Raw genomic sequence first — 16,810 nt, forward strand, 5'->3', positions numbered from 1 at the left:
CCTCGGCTCCGAGGGCTACTACCGTATTTTCCATGGTTAGTCGACCTTCGGAGCTGGGGGATCAGCTTTCGAGGTCATGAGGAGTGTGATGACCAGGTCGTCAGCTTCATCTTATGGCACCAACAGTTTTCCCCCTCCAGCACCGATATCAGTCTCAGATCACCCTCTATATAGGGACAGCGGAAACCTAAGGCCTCAGGATACCTCCATGAATGGTCCCCAGCTTTCTGAGGCCTCCCCAGATTTTTTACCTGAGGAGCCCCCCAGAAGGAGAGTGTGCAAGAGGAAGCACATTGACTCCCAAGATGAGTCTCTCACTTCTGACACCGACCTCTAGGAGTCAGAGGCGTCCCCCAAGTCATCTTCTGACGATATCTCTTTTTCAGATATCTTGGAAATATTGAGACAGAGAGGCGACTGGCCCTCCAAAGCCCCTTCTGAGGAGGAGTCAGTGTTCCTGAAGGCCTTTGGGTCCCAACCCTCCACCACTTGGGTTTCTCCCCATTCCCAGACGTTCCACCCAGTCAAAGGGATTCCACAACTTTAGAAGTACAAAAGTTGCTGTCAAAGGGAGCCATCCAGCCTGTCCCCTCAAACCAAGTAGGATTAGGGACTTACTCCAGATTCTTTTTGGTGCTGAAAAGAACAGGGGACCTGAGACCCATTTTGGATCTCAGCTGTTTGAACCTTCATGTAGAGAAGTCCAAGTTCTGCATGGTCACGTTAGTCAATTCTCCCATTATTAGGGAAAGATGTGTGGATGTGCTCCATCAACCTCAAGGATGCTTACTACCATATCAAAATGGACAGGGCATCCAGAAGTCACTTGCGCTTCCGGCTGGGAGCCAGTCATTTTCAGTTTCGCGCCCTGCCTTTTGGTCTCACCACAGCCCCCAGGGTATTCACCAAATGCATGGCAGTGGTAACGGCTCACTTGAGACATCAGGGATTCCAAGTGTTTCCGTACCTGGACGACTGGCTCCTGTCTGCCACCACCAGGCATCTACTGCTACAGACCAGGGATGCCACTATTGCTCTGTGCCAAAGTCAGGGAATTACTTTGAATTGGGAAAAGTCTGCCTTGTTGCCCTCGCAGTGTGTTACCTTTATCAGCGCCGAATTAGACACGGTGCTCTTGAGGGTTTTCCTACCAGAAGAGAGAATTCAGGTTTTACAGCAGCAGGTCTACACTTTGCTACCACTGAAGAAGGTCAAGGCAAAAGTGATCCTCAAGTTGTTAAGGACCATGGCTGCCATGATTATGCTAGTTCCTCTTGCAAGACTACACATGAGGCTTCTTCAGTGGCTACTTTTTGCCCAATGGTCTCTACAGCATCTTCCACTCTCCCATCTTATTTTGATTACAGACAGGTGCAAGCAGGATCTGCGCTGGTGGCTTCAGACCAGCAATCTCAACTCGGGTATGCCTTTCGTTCTTCCTTCTCCAGTTGCCACGGTGACCACGGATGCCTCCCAGATCGGGTGGGGGGGCATTATCTCGGCAGGACAGTCCAAGGCACATGGCAAGAACACGAGATCCATTTGCATATCAGTGTCTTAGAGGTGAGAGCGGTGCTATTAGCATTGCAAGCACTTCAAGGCTTTCTTCCTCATGGGACAATTGCAGTCCACTCAGACAACATGTCAGTGGTATGATATCTGAACAAACAGGGAGGAACCAGGTCGTATCCCCTTTGCAGAGAGGCACTTCAAGTGTGGCATTGGGCAGCATCTTCCTGGTGCTTTCTAGTGGAAACGCACATACCGGGGAAGTCCATTGTGATTGCTGACAGGCTGAGCAGAGCTATTCTGATGCCTCATGAGTGGTCCCTGAGCGAACAAGTGGCGGAGCGGATTTTCCGCAGATGGGGTCAGCCTTGCTGTGATCTATTTGCTAGCCCCCTCAATGCCAAATGCAACAGCTACTTCACCCTTATCAACCCCGAAGGGGGAGGCACCCAGGGATGCTCTAGTTCACGATTGGCCCTCCGGTCTTCTCTATGCCTTCCCTCCAATCCCCATGATAATGAAGGTTATTTAGAAAGCGCAATCCTTGGGAAGCAAAATTATACTGATTGCACAACACTGGCCTCGTCAGGTCTGGTTTCCTTTTCTCCACCCTTATCTAATGGACGATCCGTGGATTCTGGACCCAGAGCCAGATCTGTTGACTCACATGTCAGGGCAGTTCCACCCTTCCATTCAGACCCTCAGGTTGACAGCATGGCTGCTCTAATTCTGTCCCTAGTCAGGCTTCATGATTTTTCACCAGAGGTGGTTCATATATTGTCTTCTTCCCACAAGCCTTCTACTAGGAAGATTTATTCCAGTAAGTGGAAGAGATTCTCCATTTGGGCTCATGAAAGACAGATTGATCCCTGTACAGCTCTCGTTTCATCAGTTTAGAATTTCTTTCTCAACTGTTCAGCCAGGGATCAGCTGCGGCAACTATCAAAGTGCAGTTGGTAGCCATTTCTACTTTTCATGTTGCTAATGAACCCAATCTAATGGTGCACAGACTTTGTAGGGATTTTCTAAAAGGGACTATGCTACTTCGACCTCCAATCTTTGATCCTGTAATGCCATGGGACCTTAATTTTGTGTTACAGTGGCTTATCTCGCCTCCTTTTGAGCCCGTGGCAACCTGTGATGTTAAATTTTTGTCTTGGAAGACAATCTTTTTGATAGCCATCGCTTCGGCTAGGCAGGTCTCTGAACTCCAAGCTTTATCGGTTCGGCCCCCTTACTTGGTATTTCACAAGGATAGGGTTTCGCTAAGACCTAATCCTTCCTTTATGCCTAAGGTTGCTTCGGTGTTCAACCTCAGCCAGTCCATTGAGCTGCCTGTATTTTTCCCTGAATTCTCTAACAGGGCAGAATTTAAGTTTCATCAGCTAGATGTCCACAGACAGTTGCATTTCTATTTACGTAGTACAAAAGATATTAGGAAATCTGATCAACTCTTTGTGTCATTTTTAGACACTAGACTCGGGACTCCAGTTTCTAAAGTAACTCTGTCCAGATGGATTTCTAGTTGCATTTCCTTCATCTATACATCAAATGGCAAGGAATTACCCTTTAAAGTGAAGGCTTATTCTACACGATCGGTGTCTACCTCTACTGCTTTTCAGGCTAGGATGTCTGTGGATGATTTTTGTGCTGCAGCCACTTGGGCATCTCTTCACACCTTTATTAGTCGCTACAAATTGGATCTGATATCTAGAGGCAGATATTCCTTTGGTTCCACAGTGCTCAGGAGTATTTTCCAGTGAGCCACCCAAGGTTTAGGTGTTAGGGGCGCTGTCCCACAGGTAAGAATGTAGGCGAGATTGGACTACATAACATCAAGAAGTTATGTACTCACCATAACGTTCGATGTATGTAGTCCATCTCTCCTTACATTCTTACTAACCCACCCACCTACCCCCTCCTGGAGGACCTAGAGAGGTTGAGTCTCTGTTTTCAGCACTCCTTTTTGATGTGTTGAGTTGGTTCTTCCTCTCAGCGTGTTGGCGTGTTTGTATGTGAGCTTGCAGCAAACAAGATCTGGGGATAGGCACATTGTAGCATGGGATACCTCTTAGCCATGAGCCAATTGAAGACTTCGAGCTAGAGTATGGCCGAGTTGGAGCCGAGGTTCAGCTCTGAACCCCACGGGTAAGAATGTGAGGCGAGATGGACTACATACATCGAATGTTATGGTGAGTACATAACTTCTTGTTTGTATCCATTGCAGAAAACAAAAAGGGAACTTCAGTCTCAAAAGTAACTTTAACAAAATTGATTTCAGACACCATTACTTACATCTATAACTCACAGAACAAACAACTGCCAGGAAAAATTCGAGGACACTCAACAGGGCCTTGTCTACCTCTACTGCCTTTCAGGCGAGATTGCCTTTAGACTCAATTTGTGCAGCACGTGTTAACCCCCATACCTTCATCACTCATTACAAAGTAGATGTGGCCTCCCGGAATAGGGCATCCTTTGGTTCCACTGTCCTAAAGAGTCTATTCCATTGAACCACCCAAGAAAAAGGTGCTGGGCACGGGGTCCCAACCAACAAGAAGGAAGGCGAGATAGGCACAACATAACATAAAGAAGTTATGTACTCAACATAACGTTCCATGTTTGTTGTCCTTGATGTTGCCTTCCTTCTTGCATCCCACCCTACATCTCCCTCCTGGAGGATCGAGAGGAGTTGTCTGTCTTTGGCTATATAGGCCTTGATTCCTTTCCTGCTTTATGAGTTGGATAGACTAAGAGTTTTTCTAGTTATGGCGTGGTGTTTTTCCTATATATGTATGTATATATACATATATATATGTATATATGTATATATGCCAATAGTTTTTATATCTGCATATTGTAGTCTAGTGTTATGGGTTATCACAAACGAGATCTGGGTAACTCGCGCTAGGGATGATGGGGTAGGGTCTAGTCTCGAGCGAGTGGAAAATCTTGAGCTTTAGAATACGGCTGAGTCGGAGCCGATCCCCAACCAACAAGAAGGAAGGCGAGATCAAGGACAACAAACATGGAACATTATGGTGAGTACGTAACTTCTTTCTTCACGTTTACACAACACTGAAGTCATAATGTAGGCATGCCAAATCCATGTGTTATAAAACAAAGAATCATTGATTATGCTGCACATACCACTTATCTTTTCATTACAAAATCTACAAATCATGTTATGTACCTTTTGTATGTCATTATTTCACAGCATATTTCTGTTTTCTGAAGTCTGCACATCATCAGCCAAATGCATGCAGCAGTTGTTTTGTTACTTTTTGCTTTTTTTAATGTAAAGTATAGCTCACTACTCAGTGATGCATTTCACTCCCTTTTAACCCTCCCCCTTATTGTAGACTTTGTCCAGATTGGATGCATTAGGAGGTTGAGAGGTATGCAAGTCTGAACAAAGATTACCAGGTCTAATGACTGCAGCTTACCAGTAAACTGTTAGTCACATTTTCCCCTTTATTTTCTACACAGTCCTCATAAAAACATTGTAATGATATCTTTCATATGCTTTTGAGAATTTCACTTTGTGCGTAATGGTTTTGTATAGCAATTTACAAAATGTTGTGTTGACTTTAAAGTAACCTTGTGCATTTGCTTTGTATAAGATATTAAAAACTTAACATTGGAAATTTCCTTCACATAATCAGGTATAACTATAGAACTGCACTGCAGTTTCTTTTTTCACTTTTTAATTAGCTTTATTCCAGATGACTATATATGAGTTCATCATGGATATTCTACCACATGCAGGCAGGAGAAAGTTTCCTCTTTCAAGTTGTCATGGTTTTGCAAACTACTTTTGATATCATTATTTTATCAATGTCATATTTCTTTCCTTTTGTTTATTTTTAATCCTGAAAGAAGCAATACTTTTTCATGTAAATAGGCATCTAGGCATATAAGTGCAGGACTACAAGGATTGCAGATTTAACACTTAGGATTCTCCTCAACATGCTTATGATTGTGTTTATTCTCTCTTTGACTGCATTTCTGACTGTTTCATGAGAACACACTTGAGCACATGCTGTGATGTCAGCACTGCTCAAGAAACATGCAGCCAGCTCATGACCCCGTTGCCTAATGCACCAAAGCCTACAATGTGCCCATCAAATAATGAGCCAGAACTTGCACCAGTACTCTCTCTCTCTCCTGCTTGGGAGATAAAAGCAAAAGGAAACAATGCTGCCAGCATTTCAGCTCAGTGAACCGTAGATGTAGGAAAGCTAAATTTCTGGCATATCTCATTACTTCAGAATATTAGCAGTTGAAATTACCCACTGAGAGGCTTAGCAGGATGGTCTGTCATGCAGCCATAGGCTTTTGCAGGTGTACTATGAAAAGGGTAAATAAGTAGATGGCAGATGATTGTCAAACCTTCCTGGATGTAAGCATGTTCAGGACACAACTTCATAGTCATCATATTTAATTTTTTTGCCCTCAGGCAAGAGATAAAGTTTGCACCAGTTCCTATTTTTGGCAAGTAGTGAGAGGCCCAGAGGAGGTGCATCTCTGGCCCCCTGGAAGACATCCCACAAGTTGGGAACAAGTGCTGCTTATCCACCAACAGGTCATTTGGAACATGCCTGGATCTAACCTGATTCCAGTGATCAGCCCCTTGTATCAGCTGGCTAATGTTCAACGGTAGCACCTTGGACCAAGGATTATTCTCACCAAGGATTATTCTCACCAGACTTTCCCTGGATCCAACAAGGTTCAGTGACCTGAGATGAGGAAGGCCCTCCTATTCTGGAATGTGTACCATGGTTGCACATTATCAGGCAGTTATGTGAGGTATAATGGGATTTGACTTCACTGATGCAAGAGCACACCCTTAGGCAACATGCCTAGATACCCGCAAGTTTCTGAAGTCCCCATGATGTGGTGGTCAGGAGCATCTTCAAGCACTTAATGTAAATCCCTGTGTTGTTCACTGGACTGCAGATTGGCTAACCAACAGGTCCCATTTTGTGACAGCTGCTGCTACACTCTCCGAATGCAACATTGTATCAAGTGGGGTGCACAGGGATCTGTGCTAGGCCTTCTCCTACTTGGCTTTTATTCTGTAGGCATTCAGACCAATATCCCTGAAGTGTGGTTGACCAAATATGCTGACAGCTGCAAACTGGGTACTGTTTTTTGTGCATCCACTGATAATAAAGAGCTCCAGTAATTGTTGGAATGTGCATTTACCTGGTGCGCTGAAAACAGTCTAAACTTAAATGCAAAAAAGTGCAGTGTAGTAGGGATGGGAAAAAGCTGCTCCAGCCTCATATGTTATAACATCTCACACAGAGATAGTCATAAAAGATCTGGGTGCTCTCTCATTGGATCATAATGTTTCTACCATAGTCAGGAAATCCTTCCATCTGGCCCAGTTAGTTACCCAAGGGAATATCTTCAAAAGCCAAAACAGTCATCATAACCTTGCATTCTTCCCCTATCAGACCCATCATCAAATATAACACACACTTTGTTTAGTACAAATCTGTACATATCACTTGACTGGAAAGGTCCCAAAGATTTCTACCAAGAAAAATTAAAGGTCGTAATCCTTCAACTATCCTGTAATATTAGTACAACTCTCCTATTACAAGTCTCCTTATACTCAACAGCCTACTCCCTTCTCAGAGGTGATAGTCTATCACAGAGATTCCTTTGTACCCCACTTGTTACAATTTTTGCATTCATAGAGTGTACGAGCAACTTTCACAACCTGGGATCTCTTGTTTAGCCAATTTGTAGTCCAATGAGCAACATAGGGATTTACATTGTTTTTCTAATTTTTCAATAATTCCAGCATGGTGAATAGTATCAAAACCATTGGCCAGGTTAGGATTAGCACTGTGCACAGAATGACTACTGTCCACAGTCTCTATTACCTTCCTCAAAGAAGCTTACTAGCTTCAGGTTGCAGGACCTATGTGACGGTCCTTGTTCTGGGCCTGTAATCAAGGAGCCTCAGTCCTAACCACTGACACCGTTGAGGGACAGCCACTAGGAGCAAAAATGGATTCACACAGTATTTTCGGATCCAGCTTTCTGCACCAAGCACAGTTCTCTTAAGAGCTCACAGGGAGCACACTCCAGACCTGGGACTGGATTCTGTCTCTCTCCAGGCCCCAAACAAGACTCCACACTGACCACTTTCAACCTCTGTTTCCAGTAGCTGACACACACACACTTGGATATTTGATTTTCACCACTCAAACACACACACACACACACACACACACACACACACACACACACACACACACACACACACACACACACCTAGGAAAGCCTGGCACAGATTTACCAGCTGTGCCCCTGCTGCTCAGACTGTAAGGCAATTATGCTGCCACCAGTCAGCTACTCGAAGGCTGTTACAAGGGTACCCAATTATATTGAGTAAAAGTAATACTAATACAATGGTAAAATTTGACCAGTGCAGCAAGGCTTTCAGGAGTGGCCACTGTGTCACTAAAATAAGCATAAGTATTCTTAAGATGTTAAAAGTATCCTACAAAAGACTAACCACAATGAAAGGTATAGAAATATTTAATAATAAATAATAAAATAGAAAACATGAGAATACTGAATCTCTAGTTACAGTAAACACCAGAGTTTCAATCACAGGAGATATAAAAAATAACATAGCTGGATAGATTCAAACAGATGCAGGAAAAACAGTAATTACCTAATCTCACTATATTTTCCTGACTGACTAAAGAATTACTGTTCCCTAGTTAAGTTACTTACTACAGCAAGGCATTTTGAGGTGTGTGGTTGTGTGAGATATCTGTGAGAGCTCTTTCCTGTCAGGCTTCGGAAGACAGAGTGCTGCTGCGAGAGTTCCGTTATATCTCTCACTAATATCTAAAGAATTATTTCAATGCTAGTTATAGAATGACATTACATCTGGTCACCTGACTCGTGTACAGTACACACCCAGAGCTTTGCTAAGATCTGTTGCAACATCTGAAAACTATAAAACAATTTCAAAAACTTCCACCCTTCCAGGGTAGAAATTAATTCACTCCTAAGGACAGTACAGTACGATTCCTAGTCCTGGTTTTCTCAGACATTTTTGTTTCTGGCTGCGATCAGACCTGTAAGATAAAATCTTTTTGGCCTAAACCAACCCATTTAATTTTCAGCCTTTTTTTCAAAATTAGCTGGACTAAGATTAACCTTTTTCCCTTCCAAAATTCACAGTTAAAACATATACATTTAATCAGTTATAATAATACTGACTGACATACATGTATATCTTTTTTCTGTCCAGCAGGACCCATTGTTGATGCATTTTTAACTCAAGCAACTTTACAGATACATTTTAACAGAAGCATTTGTACAAATCAGTGTGATACTCGAATGATATACAGTTCTTTACAAAACTGCAGCTAACTATGCTGGCATGTGTTCCACATGCACTGCCCTACTTTCCCTGGCACAGATGGCACTGCCTCATATCTTCACAACCTATACTTTGCAAAACCAAACTGAGTGGGGTCTATTTCACTTAAGTTGCCTTTGTCTGCATAAATGATTTTTGCAATGATACATTGCAAGGCTGTGCATGTAAGGCTGTTGAAGCTGATGGGCCTCTTAAGTACTTGTGTCTGTAGAAGGGCCACCTTTGTGCAGGAGAGTCACTGTTATTCTCTAAGCATCCGGCACAAGCTGTGTAGAATTACCAAGGTGGAAGAGTTTAAGTAGAGGCTCATATAGTGCATACTTGGAACTGATGTGACTGCAGCATGGTAGGTTGTCTGGTCTGATGGAAGTATTATTTTTAGCTTGTAACAGAGATTCTAAGACATTCTCCAAAATAAGTTCAAGGGAAACTAAATTTTCAGGGAAAATGGGGACAACAATGTGAATAGATGTGGTAAAGTTAGCACTAATTTTGACAGATAATATATTTGCTATATCCTTGAGATCAGATCAACATGTTTACCAGTCAGGAGAAAGCAGTGCTTCTCTTTTGCTTCATCAAGCAGGGCAAGGGGAACTAGCATTGTTCTCTTTTTTTCATCAGAAAGGGCAGAGTAGTACAAATTTTTCTTCTGTTTCTTCTTATTTTATGCCAAATAAATTTCAAGGAAGCAAAATCAAAATGAGCCCTCATTGCCCCTTGGTAAGTTCAAAGGGTGTAATTTCAGAGACTCTGGTTCCTGTCACTATAGGAAACCTTAACAGTACACGTTAAATACATACCTACTGTTCAGGTGACAGTCAGCTCCATCTCAGAGCCTGGCTGTTACTGTAGATCTCTGGATTACTGTCAACTTTTCTGGCTGTGCTGTAAGGCAATAGAAGCATCCAGGAGCTCTTCTGTCTAACAGATGAAAGGAGGAGACGTAGTGTATACTTCCCCAGCTAGGCATTATGCTTGTTCTTATGACCTATTTCATGCATTTATATAATTTGGTTCTGACTTATTCCCTTGTTAAGTTGCCATATTCAAACTATTCTTTTTTATTTTTAAACAAGAAACATCTTTATTAAATTGTCACTTATGACACAAGCAATCATACATTTATATAAATGAAAACAAACCATATTGACATAATCTTAGTTGCAAGCATTTTACATCACAAACCATATTGACATAATTTTCATTGCAGACATTATACATCACTTAAAATCTACCCAATAATTGTCAGTCAAATATTACATAGCTCATTCATATCCTGCCTTCTTTTAAACCTTATTCCTCTCCTGTACGTATTGTTCCCACAGTTCCTATTTTTCCTAGGTAATTTTCTCCTACCTTTTTCTAAAGATCCCAATTCCAGTTGCTTTATCTCTGTTACTATGTTCACTACTTCTAGCACAGTTGGTTTAAACTTTAATTTCCATTTTCTAGTAATTGCTTTTTTGTCAGCCACCATAATTAGACTCAGCAAGGCCTTAGTATATCTAGGCAATTCTGATTCAGTATCATAGCTCAGAAAAATCATTTCCCTAGTTACACCCGTTTGCTCACCTAGTATCTGTGATAGAGTAGTCTGCATGGAATCTTTAATGTCTGCCAACTCATTACACTCCCAGAAAATGTGTTCCTAATTACCTCCTTCTACTCCATCACAACTCCAACATTTGCTGGCTACCTGAGGAAAAATTTTCTGGAGTCTACTTCGGGTATAAAAAATATCTATGAAAACATTTCCAAGCAAAAATCCTTAATCTTCTACATTTCTTTGCATATTTAGGAGGTAAATATATATCCCTCCCATTCTTTCTTTGTGAATTGCTTATCCAGTCTCTCTTCCCAATCCTTTCTAACCTCCTGTGATTGATTCTTATAGTTATCATTCAGTTTTTATATGCTTGACTGATTATTCCTTTTTAAAAGCAGATTCTGTTCTAGATTCTACTAAAAACTCAACTAGTGCTGGTCTTTCATTTAGGACCCTCATATTTCTTTCTGTTTGGCTATACTCTGATATCATTCCTTGATAGGGAAGGCAATCTGTAACTTGCAGACGAAGTACATTCTTGGCATCTTCCCATTCGATTACCTTTCCCTCTCTGATTATTTGCCCCAAATACCTTGGTTCCTTTGCCATTTTTCTCCAATAAATTCAAGCCCCCTCTTGCCTATTGTCTATATCCCTATTTGCAGTTATCCCTATCAGCATAATCTCCTTTCTGCATTCCCATGTTGGCTTAGTTCTTAGAATACTTGCTGCTTTATGAATATAATATTCTGTATGATTATTGTTATTCTCCTTAAAGGTCTGCATACAAAAATCAAAGTTTCGCTTTGTTTCTTGACCTTTCTTCCTGTTTGATCATCATCCCTTTCCACTTTGAATTCTAAGTTTCTACTCGTGGTATGTATAGGAGCCTTAATTGTGCAGCTCTGAAATACTCCTTCAAATTGGGTAACCCCAATCCGCCTTGTTCCATTAGAAAATTCAGCTTATCCCACTTGACTCTTGCAGTCTTCCCCTCCCAGGTAAAATTCTTCAGCTGTTTAATGTTATCCACTTCTCCTCTGATTGATAAAAATGTGCCTGACTGTGTAGACCTGTGTGTAACACTAAAGGGACTAAAAAGATTTTAACTTCTTATATCTTACTAATCATAGCCATATAGTAGTGCTTCCAATTTCTCAGTTTTTGTATTATCTTTTGTTTAGTCTCTTCCCACATATCCTTAGCTGCCAGACTGGAAACATTTTTTAATCCATACTGTTAAATACTTAATTTTGTAATGTCCCCATAAATATGGATATAATAAATATGGATATTGCTGAACCAATTTGTGTGTGAGTAGATAATTTACCGCTATTGCTTGTATTTTAGCTTCATTAATTTTGTATTCTGAAAAGATTTGAAACTCTCAAAATGTTCCACAGCACTATAATATCCTTTTCTGGTTTTATCGGGTATAAAATAATATCATCTGCAAATAGAGCCAGCTTTTCTTCACTGTCATGTCAATTACATGTTTGAATTTCTTGAGTCCTTTATTTTCTTTGCCAGTGGTTATAAATATAATGCAAATAAGAAAGGGAAAGTGGACACAGCTGCCTGGTTCCTCTGCTCAAGCAGAAATTATCAGAGAGGACTCTACCCACTTAAATTTTCACCTCTGATCCCTCATATATCCTCCTAATCAACATTATAATTTCATCAGGGAATGCAAATGCTTCCATTGCCCTACTCATAAAGTGCCAGCTTACTCTGTCAAGTGCTTTCTCTGCATCAAGACCCACCAATAACAGTGGTATTTTCTTACATTGTGCTTCCCTCTGGATCATTAGTGTTCTGTTAATGTTGTTAAATGTTTGCCACCCCTACACAAAACCACATTGATCCATATCTATCAGGTTTAGCATCACTTTTGCCTTTATTTTAGCCATTATAGACATAACACTTTATAATAGTGGTTTGGTATTGAAATGGGCCTGCATGAAGCTGGATCTGATGGATCTTTACCGTCTTTAGGTATCACAGTTACTATTGCTTTCTTCCGTGATGTTGGTACTTCTCCTCCTCTTAAAATACTGTTAAAACCTTCCAGATCTTCATCATGTTTTCCTTCCTAGCTCCCAAACTTCCACAGGAATGCCATCTATTCCTGGGATCTTTCCTGTAGATTGATTATATATCACCATTTTTATTTCATGTCCTCCTATCCTGTTAGTAATTGACCCTCATCTACCTCTAATCTTGGCATATTTAATTCTTCCATAAACATTTCCATTGGTACCTTTTCTTGATTTCCATATTTCTCTGCTGTATACAGACTTTCATAGAATTTCCAAAATATTCCTAATACTTCTACAGAATCTCTTATCTTCCTTGTTATAGGCTTACTAAGCTTGTTGACAGCCCTTTCTACTTTATGTTGCTTGAGTTGTCCTAAACGTTTTGTGCTCTAGAGTTAGTATCAAAAAACAGTTGCTTAACAGCAGTCTTTATAAACTCATGCATATTATTGGGGAAATCCCCTATTTTCTGTTTAGCATTCTACAGTTGCTCCTCTTGTTCTGTGAGATTCCCCCTGTTTTGCAATGCTTTAACGTTTGTCAGTCCCGCTAATAATTTTTATTACTTCTTAACTATATCTCTCTTTCTCATATTTCCACCCTATTTTTAGAGTCTACTTTAATTTTATTATATTTTCAGAAGAAATGTATATTTTCTCTAATAGCTCCTGAATAACTTCCACTACCCATTCATTAAATTCCTTTTCTTTTCAATAGTGACTCATTTTTATTTCATTACCCTGTGTTTTTATTGTGGTTATTATTGGCACATGATCAGAAATAGTTATTGGGTGCATATCAAGACCTTCAGTTAAATGCACATGTTCCTGTCTAATATAAATTCTGTCTAGCCTAGCCCAGTTTTTGTATCTTGGGGAATAATACGTAAATTCACTCAGAACTTCTAGTACAAAATTTACATCTTCCATGCAAAATATTTTTATAGATTTCTTCAAAAATCTTCTCTCCTTTGTTGTACTTTCCCTTCTGGGTCCCCCAGACACATCTTCACTGTTGCAAACAAAATTGCACTCCCACTTATAAGTAGTATTCCTTGCTGAAAGCTGAGTATTTCTCCCAGAATTTTCTTAAGCTCAGTTATAGCAGGTTTAGGTAGAATATAAATACATGCCAGTGTAATGCTCCTTCCTTGCCAGTAGTCCCTTAGAACTGCAAATCTACCATTATTATCTTTTTTATCCTCTTCTATCACTATTAGAGCTCCTCTTCCAATTAATATGAGTACTCCTCTTTTCCTTTGTCCCATATATTCCGCTGAGTAACCATCCTGCAAACTTTTCTTTATCAAATTCACATGTTCAATTCTTTCCAAGTGTGTCTCCTGTAGCAGAGCTATTTGCACTTTGCATTTTTTAATATAGTTCACTGTTCTTTCTTTTTTGTATTTATCTGTGCAACCATTGACATTTGAAGACATTACAAAAAGCATCTTTTTATTAAAAAGTTATTATTCTCACCTTTTATGCACAACATTTTTTTTGTTAAATGTCTAGTTCCAGTTTTTGTGTTATATGCATACACTGTTTGGCAGGTTCATCTTTTATACAGTTGTTTCTTATCATACCCATTTGAGCCTGTGTCATAATTTTTTATTGAAAGCCCTCAAAAAAAACACACCCCAATACCCCATAAAACCTATTAACTTAATAACACATAAAACTATGTAAATAGTGAAGTTTTACCATCCTAAAAGGAACAACTGTTACAAACTGACAGCCACACTCACTGACTTGAGTTAACCTAAAAGAAAGGTTATCCATGCTAAGATGCATGGTGCAGCCTGTGCTTCTACTAAGTGCTGTCTGTTTTTTTCTTATCTTTATAGATGTCCCAGCTGGGAAAACACTGGAATGCTTTGAGAGAAGAATATTATCTCCTAGCCATTTCGCTTTATCAGATTATCTCCTGGAGACATGAAGACCAGATACAGAATTGCTATTAAGCATACATTTATTTGCTAGAAAAAAAGCCTTATAATAATCCATATTCGTTTTTATTTACTTGCTTTCTGTTAAAAGTTGTTACTAGATCAAGCTAAGGGCCTTAATCCATTCATTTCCCTATGCAAGAATGAGAAAAAACACACTATTATTTCTTTTGTCATGCTCCTTTAATCAAACTTTTCTTTAAAAGCAGGAGCACCTGTTTACATTCTTGTCCCCATTACACTTAAAAAGAACTGAGAACATTTTCTAGCATTCAAAGAACATCGTGCACTATTAAAATGGTACCATTAAAAAAAAAATTACTTAGTTAACTTTCTCTCTCCTCTTCTCCTTTTCTAAGTGTTTTTATGAACATTAATGATATGAAGTAAGACGTATGCTTTAGAGTCCCCTACAAGTTTAACAGAGTCCAAAAATGTCTAATATTTCCAGATGTTCTTGTTCTGTCATGTTTCACAAATATAATTATTGCTTTGTAATCCCACATTTATCAATTTCCACGTTACTGGTTTTGCTTCTGTTCATCGTTGTCTCCCAGATCCTTTCTCTGTTTCTCTGCTTCATTTCCAATGTACTGTTGAGTCTTCTAGTTGACTCTTGTGTTTTTTTCCTTCTCTCAGGTATTTTCCGTTGAAACACTGGAAAAGGTTTCCCTGGCACAGTGTCATTGTAGTCTTTATTACCAGAAGAACAAGAAGCAGAATCTCCTTCTGTTACCCAGCTCATTTTTGTTGGACAAACTTGCATATTTGCTCCTTAGCATGTACTTCATCAGAAAAAAAGCATTTTTCCCCCATTGAAGAATATTTTGAAGATAGCTGGGTACAGCAGTTTGAATCTCATGGCTGCTTCTTGACATTCTCTGAATAGTGGTATAAATTTAATCTTCTTCTACACGGTATACAATGAGTAATCATTCTCCACAAAGACTCCCACTTTTAGTACTTTGTCATTTTGCCACAGTTTTGTCAGAATATACTGCTTCTGCTGGTATGATTATCTTTACTGTTGAAGGTCTAGGTTGCTTTCCCATGGCCAGGTTCGGAGCATGTGCACAATGTGCCCTTTCAGTTAACAACTCCTGCTGTGGAATACCAGTCCAGTTGCTTTCATAAAATTAATACAATCTGTTCCTTGTACCTTCTCTGGTACAGCAGAAAATCTCAGGTTTTCCCTACGTGCTGTGTCCTCTAATTCTATTATTTTTTGAATATCTTGTCTTGTGCAGTCTCATATTCAGCCAACCTTTTCTTCATTTCGACCTTTGATTTTTGCAGTTTTATCACCTCATCTGAATATCTGTTTAAAGCTTCGTCTATTTTTTCCAGCCTTTTGTAGTTTCAGTTGATATACTCCACCAGTGTTTTGTTTATTTTATTCAGGTCTGTGTGCAGTTGTCTTATACTTTCCTCTATGTTACTGGAAGTCATGTCTGGAGCTTGCACTGCTTTTTGCTGAACAGCTGTAGTACTTTTCCCAGTCAATGTTTTTGTCCTTCAGTGGCTGCTGAGTCTGGATTTTGTTCAGGTACACAACTGCTGGATGTCTACCATGTCTCTCCTCCTGTCAATTTCTTAGCTGCTTACATTATGGCAATAGCACCTAGTTTGTATTTAATACTAATTGCATCATACTCTGGCTTCTAAGACTTTGATCTGTGTTGTTTCTGATCTGTTTTTGCACTGATTAGTACATGTAAAATCGCTTTATTGTTCTCAGTTTCTTACTGGTTCTAACTGCAGCATCATGTTCAAATGAGTTCTGGTTATTCCACTTGTATCAGAAAGTGTTTTCATTTCTTAAAACCAGAAGGCTAATACTATACCTAAGCAGGTATCTCAGTTTGTGTGTCTTCGTGTGAACTGTCTTATATGTCTGCTAAACATCATGGCCCAGTAGTACTGTGCTCACGTCTGTTCATCTTCTTAGGAAGAGAGTGCAAGCCAGGCCAGGATATTTATGTATTTTGTACAACCTGACTTTTATTGGGCAGGCTGATGAGGTTAATGATGAAACTTACTTTATTTTCCTGAATTTCCAACTGTTGATACATCTTTGGCAGTGCTGTATACCTTTTCAGAGATTATTATGAATAAAGAACAGTTTATCTTCATTCTCCTAAATAGATGCTCATTTCTCTTACCAAGTCTAATATGACAAAACATTTTGCCATTCCTTCTATGGAGGAGTCGTGTAAGTATCTGTGTACCATTTTGGTTAAAAATCCTGATTCTTTTCTTCTGTCCCTTGAAGACAGAAATTATTTTATAGTTCCAGTGTAGAAGTAAATTCGTACAGCATTGTTTTGTAGCAGACCCTTTTCTTCCTC

The 16,810-nt window shown here is 39.9% G+C and overlaps 1 protein-coding gene across 3 annotated transcripts in view; it reads left to right on the top strand.

Annotated features, from left to right (window-relative positions):
- The window catches only part of ADAL (adenosine deaminase like), a 594,669-nt gene that overhangs the window by 191,234 nt on the left and 386,625 nt on the right, over nucleotides 1-16,810 (top strand). The window lies entirely within an intron of this gene.

Source organism: Protopterus annectens, chromosome 7.part1 (assembly GCF_019279795.1).
Source record: "Protopterus annectens isolate FY-2018-M chromosome 7.part1, PAN1.0, whole genome shotgun sequence".
In the NCBI taxonomy this organism is placed as follows: Eukaryota; Metazoa; Chordata; order Ceratodontiformes; family Protopteridae; genus Protopterus; species Protopterus annectens.